Raw genomic sequence first — 12436 nt, forward strand, 5'->3', positions numbered from 1 at the left:
CACAATGACTATAATTCTTGCCTTATAAATATAAAATTGGTAGTTGAAAACCCAGCTGATTTCTTCCATTAAAACTTTCCCTTAGGTTCCTACCTTTCCTTGTGTTTTTGTTCCTTCAAGTCCAATGGTGCACCATTTTAATAGTTTTCTGTTTAGCTGAGCTAAATTCCCAGATAATCCAAATAACAAATTGGAGTGATATGGCTGCTGACATAGGTTTTGTTTGCACTGTGATACAATGCATATATAAATTCAGTTTCATTACCTTATATGCATATATGTAGATACTCGGTCATACAGGCATGTATCTACATTCATATGCGCACATACTGATAAAAAAATGTGCATTCAGAAAGATCCATGCAGAAAAGAGATCAACTGACAGAGCACAGTAGCAGCATACAGTCTAGGGCAGGCCAACACTTTGCAACCAGTTGTCAAAGTATCTCACTCTGGACAAGATCTGCTTAGACTGGCTGATAATCAAATCAACACAAAAGCAGTTTAAGAATGGATATGTTCTAAGACCAAACTACTAGCATCTTTTTTTAAAGAACTCATTGACAGGATATTCTTACGCCTTCCACATTGTCTTTCCCTAGATAATGGACCTACCCTCTAAGACAAACACCCCTATGTATAGTATATAAAGGGGTGTTTAGGAACTGTGGGGGGGAAAACAGACAAGTGGAAGAACTAGTAGGGAGAAAATTATAGATATTAGTATAGCCAAGATCCAAGTGGTGAAATCCCACAACTTTCTTGCTTAGAGTCCCACTGACCTTGACAATATCAAAAGATCAGTCAAAGGACATTATATAACAAATCCAACTTCCTTTCTTTAATAAATGATTTGATGAAGAGAGCACAAATGGAAGAAAAAATAGTGAGAAAATACAGGAGATACACTAAAGCAGGAGAATAACAGAGGAACAACAAATGATGTTGGGATCTCCTGCAAAATTCCATCTTTAAGCCAGTGCAACTGCAAAAAAATTCATCTGGGAGTACCCTTTAATTGCACTGTTTATGCTGATTGGAAAATCTGAGAGTCAAAGTCTATATATCTCAAAGTTGCTGAGATTGACAAATATGTTCAAGATTATTAGAAAGTTTGATTCTATCTATCACAATATCCCCTTTCTCATACGCATTTGCCCCAATTCTGATCAGGTTTAAAAGGTTAAAAAAGTATTTCATAAAAAAGTATGAAAATTAAATAATATTTCATTGAAATGGTTTGCATACACAAACATAGCGTTTTAATCAGATTAAAAAAAGAAAAATACAATGCAAATTCTGTCTGACTTAAGCATTGAAAATGGCTTTAGCAGCTAAGGCAATTTGAAAAGGTTGTCTCTCAAGTTACCATGTGGAAAACATTCAAGTGGGTCTCCATAAAGCCAGTGAAAAATATATTGCTGAGAGATATCTTGTTTCAGTATAGATTTTTAGCATTCATAGTTTAATTTTTTCCAGTGACGTATTTAAAATGACAATACTATGATTCCTGTATCCATTTAACAGTAATAAAATGGGATTACTGGTATCAAGATTACATAAATGATTGCTAATGTTACTTAAGAGTGCAATATTTTGAGCTTCTCAAAATATAAAAGGAACACTTGTCTTATGTTTGCATGAACAATAAAGTGTCCATCAATATATTTTATAAAAAATGAACTGTGATATAGATGTATCTAATAAATTTCTTGTAGATCAGTTCAGGGAAAATTTTCTGCTGAATTCCTGAAGTGAGCTTTTCGTATTTAAATAAGATCCACACATGTTATTCAGATTACCATTTGCTAGCCTGCTTGATCGCAGCTTGAATAAAATGATTACAAGACTCACTAAAGATGTACCTAATGGAGAAAGGAATTATATTCAGACTGATTCAAATCATCTACTTCAAAGCTATTTTCCCATTTACATCTTGAGCATTAGAAATAATTTTATTGTTGACTTCTATGTCATTAGATTAATGCCTAGAAAACAGTAGCACAATCAACACATCCATAAGCTTTAATTCCAGTGCCACTGAATTGTGCTATCATTTGAAATGCTTATTAAAAGCACTTGATTGTTATGCATATAATTAACAATACTAAAATAATAATGATGATGTAACATTTAAATGTGTATGTTTGTGTAAATTGTGACAGTTTGAAAAATACTGCTCTATGTATTTATAATATTACTTTAAGTTGTATTTATCCACCCTCCATGACATTGCATGCCAAATTTCTACTTGGCAATGTCAAAATAATTAAAAGAATTCACTAGGACTTTTAAAATAGTTTAACTAGAAAGTTAGGCTTTCCCTTTCAATACCGCTTTGACTTATTAAGCAGGTATAATAAAATTTAATAGAACTCAACAATATTAAGGAGGAACATACATTCTCACTGGGAGACTGGGAGTATGTAGGAAAAATATTGAATATTACAAGTATATTGATATAAAAGCATTCGCCAGAATGCAGAGAAAGAAAATTTGTAAAAAGAATGCATAGAGACAATAAGAAAGCAGTTTACATGATTTTTTTCTAGCATCTCTTGACTTGTTTTGAATTCAGTCTGCTAAGTAATGTTGAATTTAGACACTAAAGAACAGAGAATCATCAAATAAAGAAATGCTTCTATATGAGAGTGCACTGGGTGGATTCATCAAAGCTAGAGCTTAATATATTGAAATCCACAGTAAATTCTGTTGGAAGGTAATTGATTAATGAAGGGGAGGAAACATATGAAGTATAACTTACAAAAAGGAATACTTGCAAGGAAACTACATTATATCCCAAGTGCCAAAGCTCACTCAAAACAATAGTCTGACTCCCCAGAAAATGGAACTGCTTTGTCTCATTCTGACAATCTAATATGAGCATATCATGGGGGGAAAATTACCTTTGTTACCATGGCAAAAGCTGGATTTTTTCAAAGAGCTAATGCAGCAGTTCTTTAGCTTTTCCTCTTTTCATAGGAGAATGAAGGCAATAGAAAAAGGGATTATTAGGGTTTTTTTTCTGATCTCTCTCTCTCTCTCTCTCAATATCTGTAATATCCTAGCATTACACAATGTGGCTTCTAGCACAGGAAAAGCAGAAAGAGCAAATATGAGTTTTATGACTCTTCAGTAAACAATTCTCTCTGGGCCACTTCACATCTTACAAAGATGATTTCAGGATTGATTTGAGAACTGCATCGGTAAAAGTGTGTGCGTGTGTATGTGTGTGTTCATAAAATATTCAAAAGAACATATATAGGGAGTATTAGATGAATGACTAGATTTACTCTATAGCCTCAGAGGGCAGAACCAGACCTAGGTTAAATTTAAAAAGAAAAGTGTTGAGGTTCAGTTCCTAGAAAGATCTGTTCCAAGATCTTTTTACAGGTATCACTATCAAGCTAGGCATTTCTTATCCTGATGTGATTTTTATTTTCTAAGTAAAACACTTGAACTCTTTAAAATTTTATTTTGCAACTTCTTCCCTACCTAATGAATATTTTTAATTGTTATTTCTATCTGTTAGAATATGGCCTCTTAAACTGAATTTTGTGTCATCTTCATTCTACATGAGCATTCATTTCCTTCTTCATCCAACTCGTAATATAAATAGTAAGGAGTATAGAACCTAGGACTGAATTTTTTCCATCTTGATGTAGAACCATTAACAAACCCTTTTTGAGTATGGTTTTTGAGGCAACTATTATCTGCTTAACTTTCAAGACATCAACTCATATTTAGGTAGCTTGCTTTTTTCCCCTCCTGACAATGTTTTCTGTACTGTAATTCTGATAAATATTATTAGCACATAGAATGTAGCATAACAGGATTGGAAGGGGACCTTGGAAATCTTCTAGTCCAACCCTCTGCTTGATCAGGAAAATCTATACCATTCCAAACAAATGGTTGTCCAATCTCTTCTTGAAAACATCCAATAATAGAGCACCCACAACTTCTGGAGGCAAGCTGTTCCACTGATTGTTTTCTGCCTCCTTAATTCTAGGTTGGGTATCTCTTTGATGATCTTCTTGTCGTGCTCTCAGGTGCTTTTGAAAATAAATCAACCCCCTCTTCTCTATGACAGCCCCTCAAGTACTGGAAGACACCATTAATCTTTATCTTCTATGGGTAGACTTACTTAGTTTCCATAATTGTTCATCACACAATTTAGCCTCCAGATCCCTTATCAACTTGTTGCTCTTCTCTGCACTCTTTCTAAGTCCTTGGCATTATTTTTGTATTGTGGCAACTAAAACTGTGCATAATATTCCAAGTGTGAACTCATTAGTGCAGTGTAGAGCAGAACTATCACATTTTGTAATCTTCATGTTATCGCTCTGTTGATGCAACTTAGGGCTGTATTGGCTTTTGGGGCAACTCTAGCACACTCCTCGCTCATACTGACATGATCCACTAGGTCTCCTAGATCCCTCTCATAGTTATTACTGTTGAGCCAGGTACCATATGTTCTATAACTCTGCATTTCATTTCTCCTGCCTAGGTGCAGGACCTTACTTACTGACATTTCTCACCACTAAACTGCAACTTGTTGGATAGGGCCCAATACTTAAGTCTGTCCAGATCATTCTGAATCTTGAGTCTATCTTATATAGTGTAGGCAATCCCCCCCACAACTTGGTATCATCTGCAAATTTGATCAGTTCTCCTTCTATCTCATCTAAATCACTCATGAAGATGTGAAAAGTACTAGGGCTAAGATAGAACTTCTGTCCATGTAGATGTAATTTCACTGAGGATTGCACATTGAATGTGGTTGGTCATTCTAAGATGGCGGCGCCTGGAATGGCTGCGGCTGCATTGGCTCTTGAAGGCAAATAGTTTTGGGAGGGATAGTAAGGGCTATAGGCCACATCATCAGGAAGATTTTAATGTGTTTGAGCAACATGGTGGAACTAAGGTAACATACGACATACGACCGACAATCTTTGCTGGCCTGGCGAGTTTCTAGTTGTTTTGGAACTGTTGGTGAGACCGTTAAAAGTCGTTGGCACTGTTTGAATTTGTTCTACCAGCAGCAAGATCTGACTGCTGGCCCAGTGATGGATTGTATTGCAAATCAGGGCTGTTTCCAGAGGAGGCAGAGAGGACCTGGAGCTTATGGAGCGAAGGAACTGGATGAGGCTGTTGGCAGGCCCAGAGGAAGAGAGAGAGGCTTTTAGAGGAGTTGGTGGCGGCGGCAGCAGCGTGCTCCAGGGGCAAAAAGAAGCAAGGCCTCTTTAAGGAAAGGGTGGAAGAGTCAGCATCAGAAAAAGGAAAGAAGGCGAGGTTGTCAGAATACAAGCTAACTTGAGGGCTAATCCACATGGAGCCCCATTTCCATCTGTCCTGTTTGCCATCGTTCACTCCTTAGAGACTAAAATGGACAATGTGAAATTTGAGCGGGCCCCGAACAAGGAGTATATGTCGGAGGTGGTGACCCTTTGAGAGCTGTATGCAACGAAATTTCATTTTGATGTATGCCGATTGGTGTACATTCAAAGTGACAATAAAGTTATCATCTAATTACAAATTCATCCGATGGCAATGCTTTCTAGAGCACATTTTTATATCTTACCAAGAAGCAAAGAAAAAATTGCTTTCCATAAACAATATCACTAATGACAAAAAATGTTATCAACCAGACTGGAAAAATGACAACTTTTGTAAAATTGCAAAAAAAAAAAGCTAAGGAAACATCACAAATAATTGTGTGTTTTAATAGGAATGGAATGTTGGCTGTTAGCAGGATGCTAAAGGGGAAAAGTGAAAGGTAATGATGGTAGTTGTATTAGAATTCTTTAAAAAATATTCTGCACTATCTGACTATTTCCAGTATAATAGAAAATTTTGAGGATAGATTTTCTATATAGATTCAGCTATAGCATCCCGATTGACTGATGCATATTTATTGAATTTATATTCAATAAATGTATATTTAGATATTATCTTCCTCTTTCCCAGGAGCTCAAGCACTATTCCAATTTTCCCATATAATAGCAATCCTGTTAAGCTGGTTAAGTTGGTTGACTGATTGTGATTGGCCAAAAGTCACCCAGTGAATTCACGTAGCAGAAAATTCTTAAAGAGACCTTCCCAGTACATATTTTGTTCTGCATTAGAATCAGTGCTGTTCCATTCCTAACAACAATATGAAGAAGAAACAGTTAACGTAATCCACTTCAGATATGCTTAAGTACATAATAAAAAAAAGATTTCTATTTTACTAGCATTGGGCACTGTAATATGTGGTTCAAAAGGTATTTTGCAAGTTAATGATAATATATTCTATGTACAACATTTTGTATTCACCTATATACGGCACATTAAATAATCCAAAAGGACAAAAGATAGATTTTTCCTCCCAATGCAAGATACATTATAGCTTTTTTTTTTGCCATCAATCGCTTTTTCCCCCCATGCTAATGCCTTGATGGAGGTTTGCTTACTAAGCTTGTCAATTGATATAAAAACTGATGAACCCTGGAAAATTGTACAGCAGATTCATTAGTGATTGCTGCAGTTGATGGCTCTTTGCAGCAAATTGCACAGATGAAATAATATACATCAGCTGTCATCTTGCTACCTAATACAAAATCCATGAATTTACAGCAAAAATCTACCAGGATGGTCTGCTCAATTTACCCAACCTTTCATATCCTGACCAGTGATAAAATGCACTTTAGTCTCACTTTATGTAGATTCCTCATAAAGCACAGCTGCTAAAATAATATTCATAGAGCTAGTTAATATACAATTGCTTTCCAGAGCTTTGAAAAATCTATGCATGGCTAAACAGCTTCAAGTGCTGTTTAGTGATTATACATTTTGCAATTTGTCCACCCCTTCTTGAAGGAGAAATTAATGTATAGAGAAACTCACCTACACATTTTGCATTGTATTTCTGTATGGCTAATATATGAATCCATTTTTCATGATTTTCCTGAAATAGTATTCCACTATTTTTGAGTGACCATCTGTTATAAAAAAAACTGATAATTAAATATTAACTATTCTACCTTCATTATGCAAACTCCAGTATTTTGTATGTGCAAGCAAAAAAATCAAAGGAGGATAGACCTGGACTATTCTCACAACCATATGTTACTAGCCATGCAATGCTGAGGTTTATGAGAGCTGAAATATAGACCGTTTATTCCTAGAGCTAAGGTATTTGCCTTTAGAGAGAATAAACACTGGTAACAAGGGAAGTAACGAGTGAGTAAAAGTGTACAGGAAAACCTTCTAATTTACAATCAACTTGTACATGGAGAAGATTCAGTTATGAATCAGTTCAGCTGGTAAGTAATTTGTACTTTCTTCTATCAGGATCTTAAAGAAACCTTTCTGGCCTCTGAAAATTTATTTCCTCCTGATTTGGAAAATATGTTATAGCTGTAGTACAAATTCTAAAATTCAAAAGAATCCAAGACTTAAAAAAAAACACCTCATAGAGAGCACAGTTCTGGCTCTACCTGAGGCAAGCATGTTTAAGGCAGTGCTGCACACTTTGTTACATTACCTCATTCATTGATTTCCTTCCCCAAATGGTATGGTGTGCAATACCCAGTTATCAAAAAGCTTGGGCATCTCTAATGCACAATTATGTTCAATTCATTCTTTAGTGAGCAAGAACTGATGATCCTGAAATTAGCTACACATATAAAATATGCTATTTTATTTTCCTTAGAGAACCTTACATTTGAACCTGAAACAAATTATTTCTTATAACTCTTAAAGGGGCTGGGAGAAGAAAGTATGGACAGGACACTGTATAAAGGTGAAATATGTTGGCACAGGTAGGAGTGACATAATAAGGAAAGCAACTTTCAAGTGATAAAGAAAAATGAGCAGCAAAGGAAGGAAAGGGATTTGAAGAAATGGAGCAAGACGAGAATTATTTTGTGCAAATTAAATTTAAATTAGAAAGGATGATACTCACTCTGATCTTGTCCGGCTGAAACATTATTTTCTCTGAGCAGGTGGTAATAAGAAAGATATACATATACCAAGGTCTGTAAGCCTGTTTCTTCCTTTTGGCTAGTAATAATAGAGCTGCTACTGCTGCCCATTTATCAGGAGGGCAAATAAAGATGAAAGTGACAGACAGAAAACACACCAGATTTATTATAGTAGCAACTGTACTAAAATGTGGGTTGTAATAAGAAAAACGATAAAAGGCTGAAGACCTCTGAAGGGTGCCTCTTAACCCAATCCTTTGAAGCAAGATATGGGACAGAATATTCTTTGCTTTGCCTACTATTCCTTTGCTGCTGTACATGTTCCCCTCTGAATGCCCAAGCACAGAGCAGATGTCTTCAAAGGCAGCAATCACTCTAGCTTAAGGAAAGAAAATAATCTGAGACAGGACTTACACGAAAGGTTCTCTGAATGGTAGGACCTTTGTCCTTTTTTTATCTTACACAGTAGAAATCCTTGTAAAGCTTCATTTAAAGTAACAGCCATCATGTGCCCTAAGATGGCCAAACCTGCCAAGCTGGATTTTGCTCATTTCTTTTTCCAACTTAAAGGTTATTTTCCTCCTGGCTGTCAGTTAAAGAAAACAGATGCCATGAATATATATATACATTTGTGATTTTTTCCAGAATAATGGAATAAAAATTTCAATCAAGTCTGGAACAGGAGCTACCAAACAGGAGCTACCAAACAGAGAAATAAAAAATCTACTCATTTTACAAGAAGCCTGGCAGTAATGGCTTTAAGAGAACCTTCTGCTTTGAAAGGAATTCCTGAAATCCAATACTTTATTTTATTTTCCAGCCCAGGTGTCTTTCATAAAATACACAAGCATTGTTTGCTTATCTGATTCCTTTTGTGTGTGCGTGTGTGTGTATACACACACACATACACACAAATTTATACATATACACACACACATACATACATGATACATACATGAATTCATAGAAGATTTGGGAGATGCATTGGAAGGTTATAAAAGAAAAGAGTGAAAAGTTACATTGCCTTGAAATCATATTCGCATTTACTTTCTTGTGATGGATCAGGAAAGGAACTAGAAAAGAATAGAGCATGCTGTTGGCTTCACCATATATACTAGTTTGGAGAAAAAAAGATAAATATTAGTGTATATTATTCTTTTTATATAAAAAATTTAATTTTCAGAAGCTGTCCTTCCTTAATTGTTTGGCATGCCTGAAATCAATGACATTAATGAGGATTTACCTAGCATGGTTTGAATTAAAATTGCTATAAATGAATAATAAAAGATAAAATATTTGAACATATAAAATGTTGCCTCCTGGTCACCATTCTTTCTCAATAACATCTTAAGGGTTAAATAAGGCTTTGAGAGCTGAATATGTTATTTCCAGACTCAGTTTTAATAATAAAATGATTGAAATTAATATCACTGTAATTATCACACACAAATCCTCATTTCTAAGAAGCAATGTACTTAATATATTTTGAATTTTTTTTCAATACTGTGATATTCTCCATAATACAGTAACAATTAATTGACTTTCATAAATTCATACTCTTCCAATGAAATGCAGCAATCTTCTTTGGTTAAAGACTCTGAATGAAAGCATCTCTAACAGATGACTGCCTAATAGCTGTGTTCTGTTCCAGCCTACTACCGGCCCTGCAGAAATGTCAGGGACAACTCCTTTTCAAAAGTCAATAGGCTGGAAGTAAGCCCGCCAAATTTATTTACACAAAACAGATCCAAAACAGAGCAAACAGAGCAAAACAAATACAAACCACGACTAAATCAGAAGCTGTTCAAACGGTTGCCTTCAGCAACCAGCACCTCCCACACATTCAACTTTTAAACTGTTTCAAGGCGTGGCTTCTCTTTGCCTCCTCCCGAGGTGCCCCATTGCCTTCCTTTGTTTACTCTTGCTTGTCTGCCTCCTGCTTCGGGTGTTCTTGAACAAGGCCAGCTGTGGGTCATCTTCGTACAAGCTGCCAAACTCACACAGCTGGGTCTGAGGAGGAACCAGATGTGAGGGGCCTGACTGAGAGCTCTGTGATGCCTCAGAACTGTCCTCTGCAGGCTCTCCAATCCCCTCCTCCTCCTCCTCCTCCTCCGAATTGTCCAATTCAACTGCCGAACCCACAGGCTGACACTGAATCACAACAAGCTGTTTGAACATATCCACCCAAGACCAGGCCACCACCTCTGTGAGGTACTGATACTAATATTGGTTTTTTGGTGCTGTGACAGTTCCTGATGACTACATTATTATATCAAACTCAACTCCTGATGAGTTAATTTTATTAGCAACTTTAGAAAAATAATTTGCTATTGCTCTCTTCTAGGACATTATTTAATTTCACAGTCCAAGTTACAAACCTGGGCTTTTATGGTGGTCTATTGAAAATACAATATAAGTTTAATCCAACTTATTTTTTTCCCGTTTCCCTTGCCAAAAGAATCTTAATTCACTGTTTTTTTTAATTTTATATTCCAAAAATTCAAGACCAATTATTATTTACAGGTTTCCTTTTACAAAATTTTAAGAAGCCTGAAAGCAGGTAGTAATCTGATATTAACATCAGTCCTATTCTCCTCTCCTTTTTTATTGGAGTATTGACAATAGAAGAAGGGGTCGACAGAGAATGAGGTGGCTGAATGGAGTCACTGAAGCAGTAGGCGTGAGCTTAAATGGACTCCAGAAGATGGTAGAGGACAGGAAGGCCTGGAGGAACATTGTCCATGGGGTCGCAATGGGTCGGACACGACTTCGCAACTAACAACAACAACAACATTAACTGTACTGCTGATAAACAATTCTTGAAAATTCCAAGGTCTGCACACATTTACCATAACTGAGCCCAAAATTGTCATTGCTGAAAAGGGCAGTTGTTAAGTGAGTTTTGCCCCATTTTATGATCTTTATGCAGCAGTTGTTAACTGAATCATGTCGTCATTAAGCGAATGTGGCTTCCCCCATTGACTTTGCTTGTGGAAAACTATCTGGGAAGGTTACAAATGGTGATCATATAATCCCAGGACTGTACTGTCATTAATGCATTCCACTTGCCAGGCATCAGAATTTTGATCACATGACCATGGGCATGCTGCAATGCTGTCATAAGTGTGAAAACTGGTCATGTCACTTTTTTCAGTGCTGTTGTAATTTTGTCACTAAACAAATGGTTGGAAGTCAAGGACTACATGTATAGCCTTTCTGTTATCCTAATAACGATATTGTCTTAATGTTGATTTAGCAATGAGATTTACCAACTCAAAGGCTGCAAAAGACTTTCCGGTTGTTAAAAAAAAAAGAGGGCCTCCAAATCTTTGCAATGATGTATACACAAATTTTTCAGGGACCAACACTTTCAAAAATCAAATGTTTATAACTAAGGAAATATCACTTTGTGTGCTTGAATAAAATAAGCAGTGCCCACACTACTCAGAACAGGAATTCCTATCACAACAAAGAAGAACCAAAGTGATGCAATTTCAAGATTAGCCTCTTTGTCCTTTTAATACTGTTTTCAGTTTGAATAAGAATTATGTAAGTATCTTGGACATATTGTTAAAATTTGATCAAAGTATAGAATGTGCAACAGTGACACCTAGTGATTTTTTTTAAAAAAGGAAAACTATATGCTTGTTTTTGAGATGGGGCAACCATTGAGAATAGATTGTTATCCACAAACACAAAGTAGCCTGCAGCCATCACGATCAGCAGCCATTGATGGTTTTTACCTCTACAAATTCATCTTGATACTTTAATCTCTCACTTTTTGTGGCAGCTCATTTCATTTGCTCTGTGTGAAATACCTCCTGAGCCTATCTTGAATCTCCTGCTGTGGTTTTTCCATTGATTAAAAAGTTATTTGAAATATGTGATCATCCTGCAATATATTATCATACATTTAAAGAATAGCAAATACTATCCAAGATGCATAAAGTCTTGTATGAACGATAGACATGCGAAGTACAAAACGTGAATATATGAAGTACAAAATGTGTCCATAACAAGCTCTAAGATTTAACTGCCAAAAATAACATATAAAACAAGAAAAATAAGAGAATAAGTAATAGGAAATACTTTTCTAGAAAGTTTCTAGTGATTAATATTTGTTAAAAATGTGTGCATTCTCTGTAGTATAATTTGCAGGGGGGTTATTTTTTTTTCATGCAGGCAGCCATGTCAATATAAGCTTTGCTTCTATTCCATGTTTGCCTGATCTGAGAATTTTTGAATTTGCTATGAAAAACAAGAAAGAAGCTATGTAACATTTATATATCCTTTACTTACAAGTATCAAATGAAAACAAATGTGGTGTTGGAATTTTAAAAAATTTAGATTATATGTACTTGAAAGTCTTCAGATCTTCTGAATAATAATTGTCAGAATCCCGTGGCATGGTCCTGCTAAGTATTAAAAGACACTTAAAAACAATCTGCAAATTACCACATTGCCTGCATCTT

This window comes from Vipera berus (assembly GCF_964194415.1).
Source record: "Vipera berus genome assembly, chromosome: 4".
NCBI lineage: Eukaryota > Metazoa > Chordata > Lepidosauria > Squamata > Viperidae > Vipera > Vipera berus.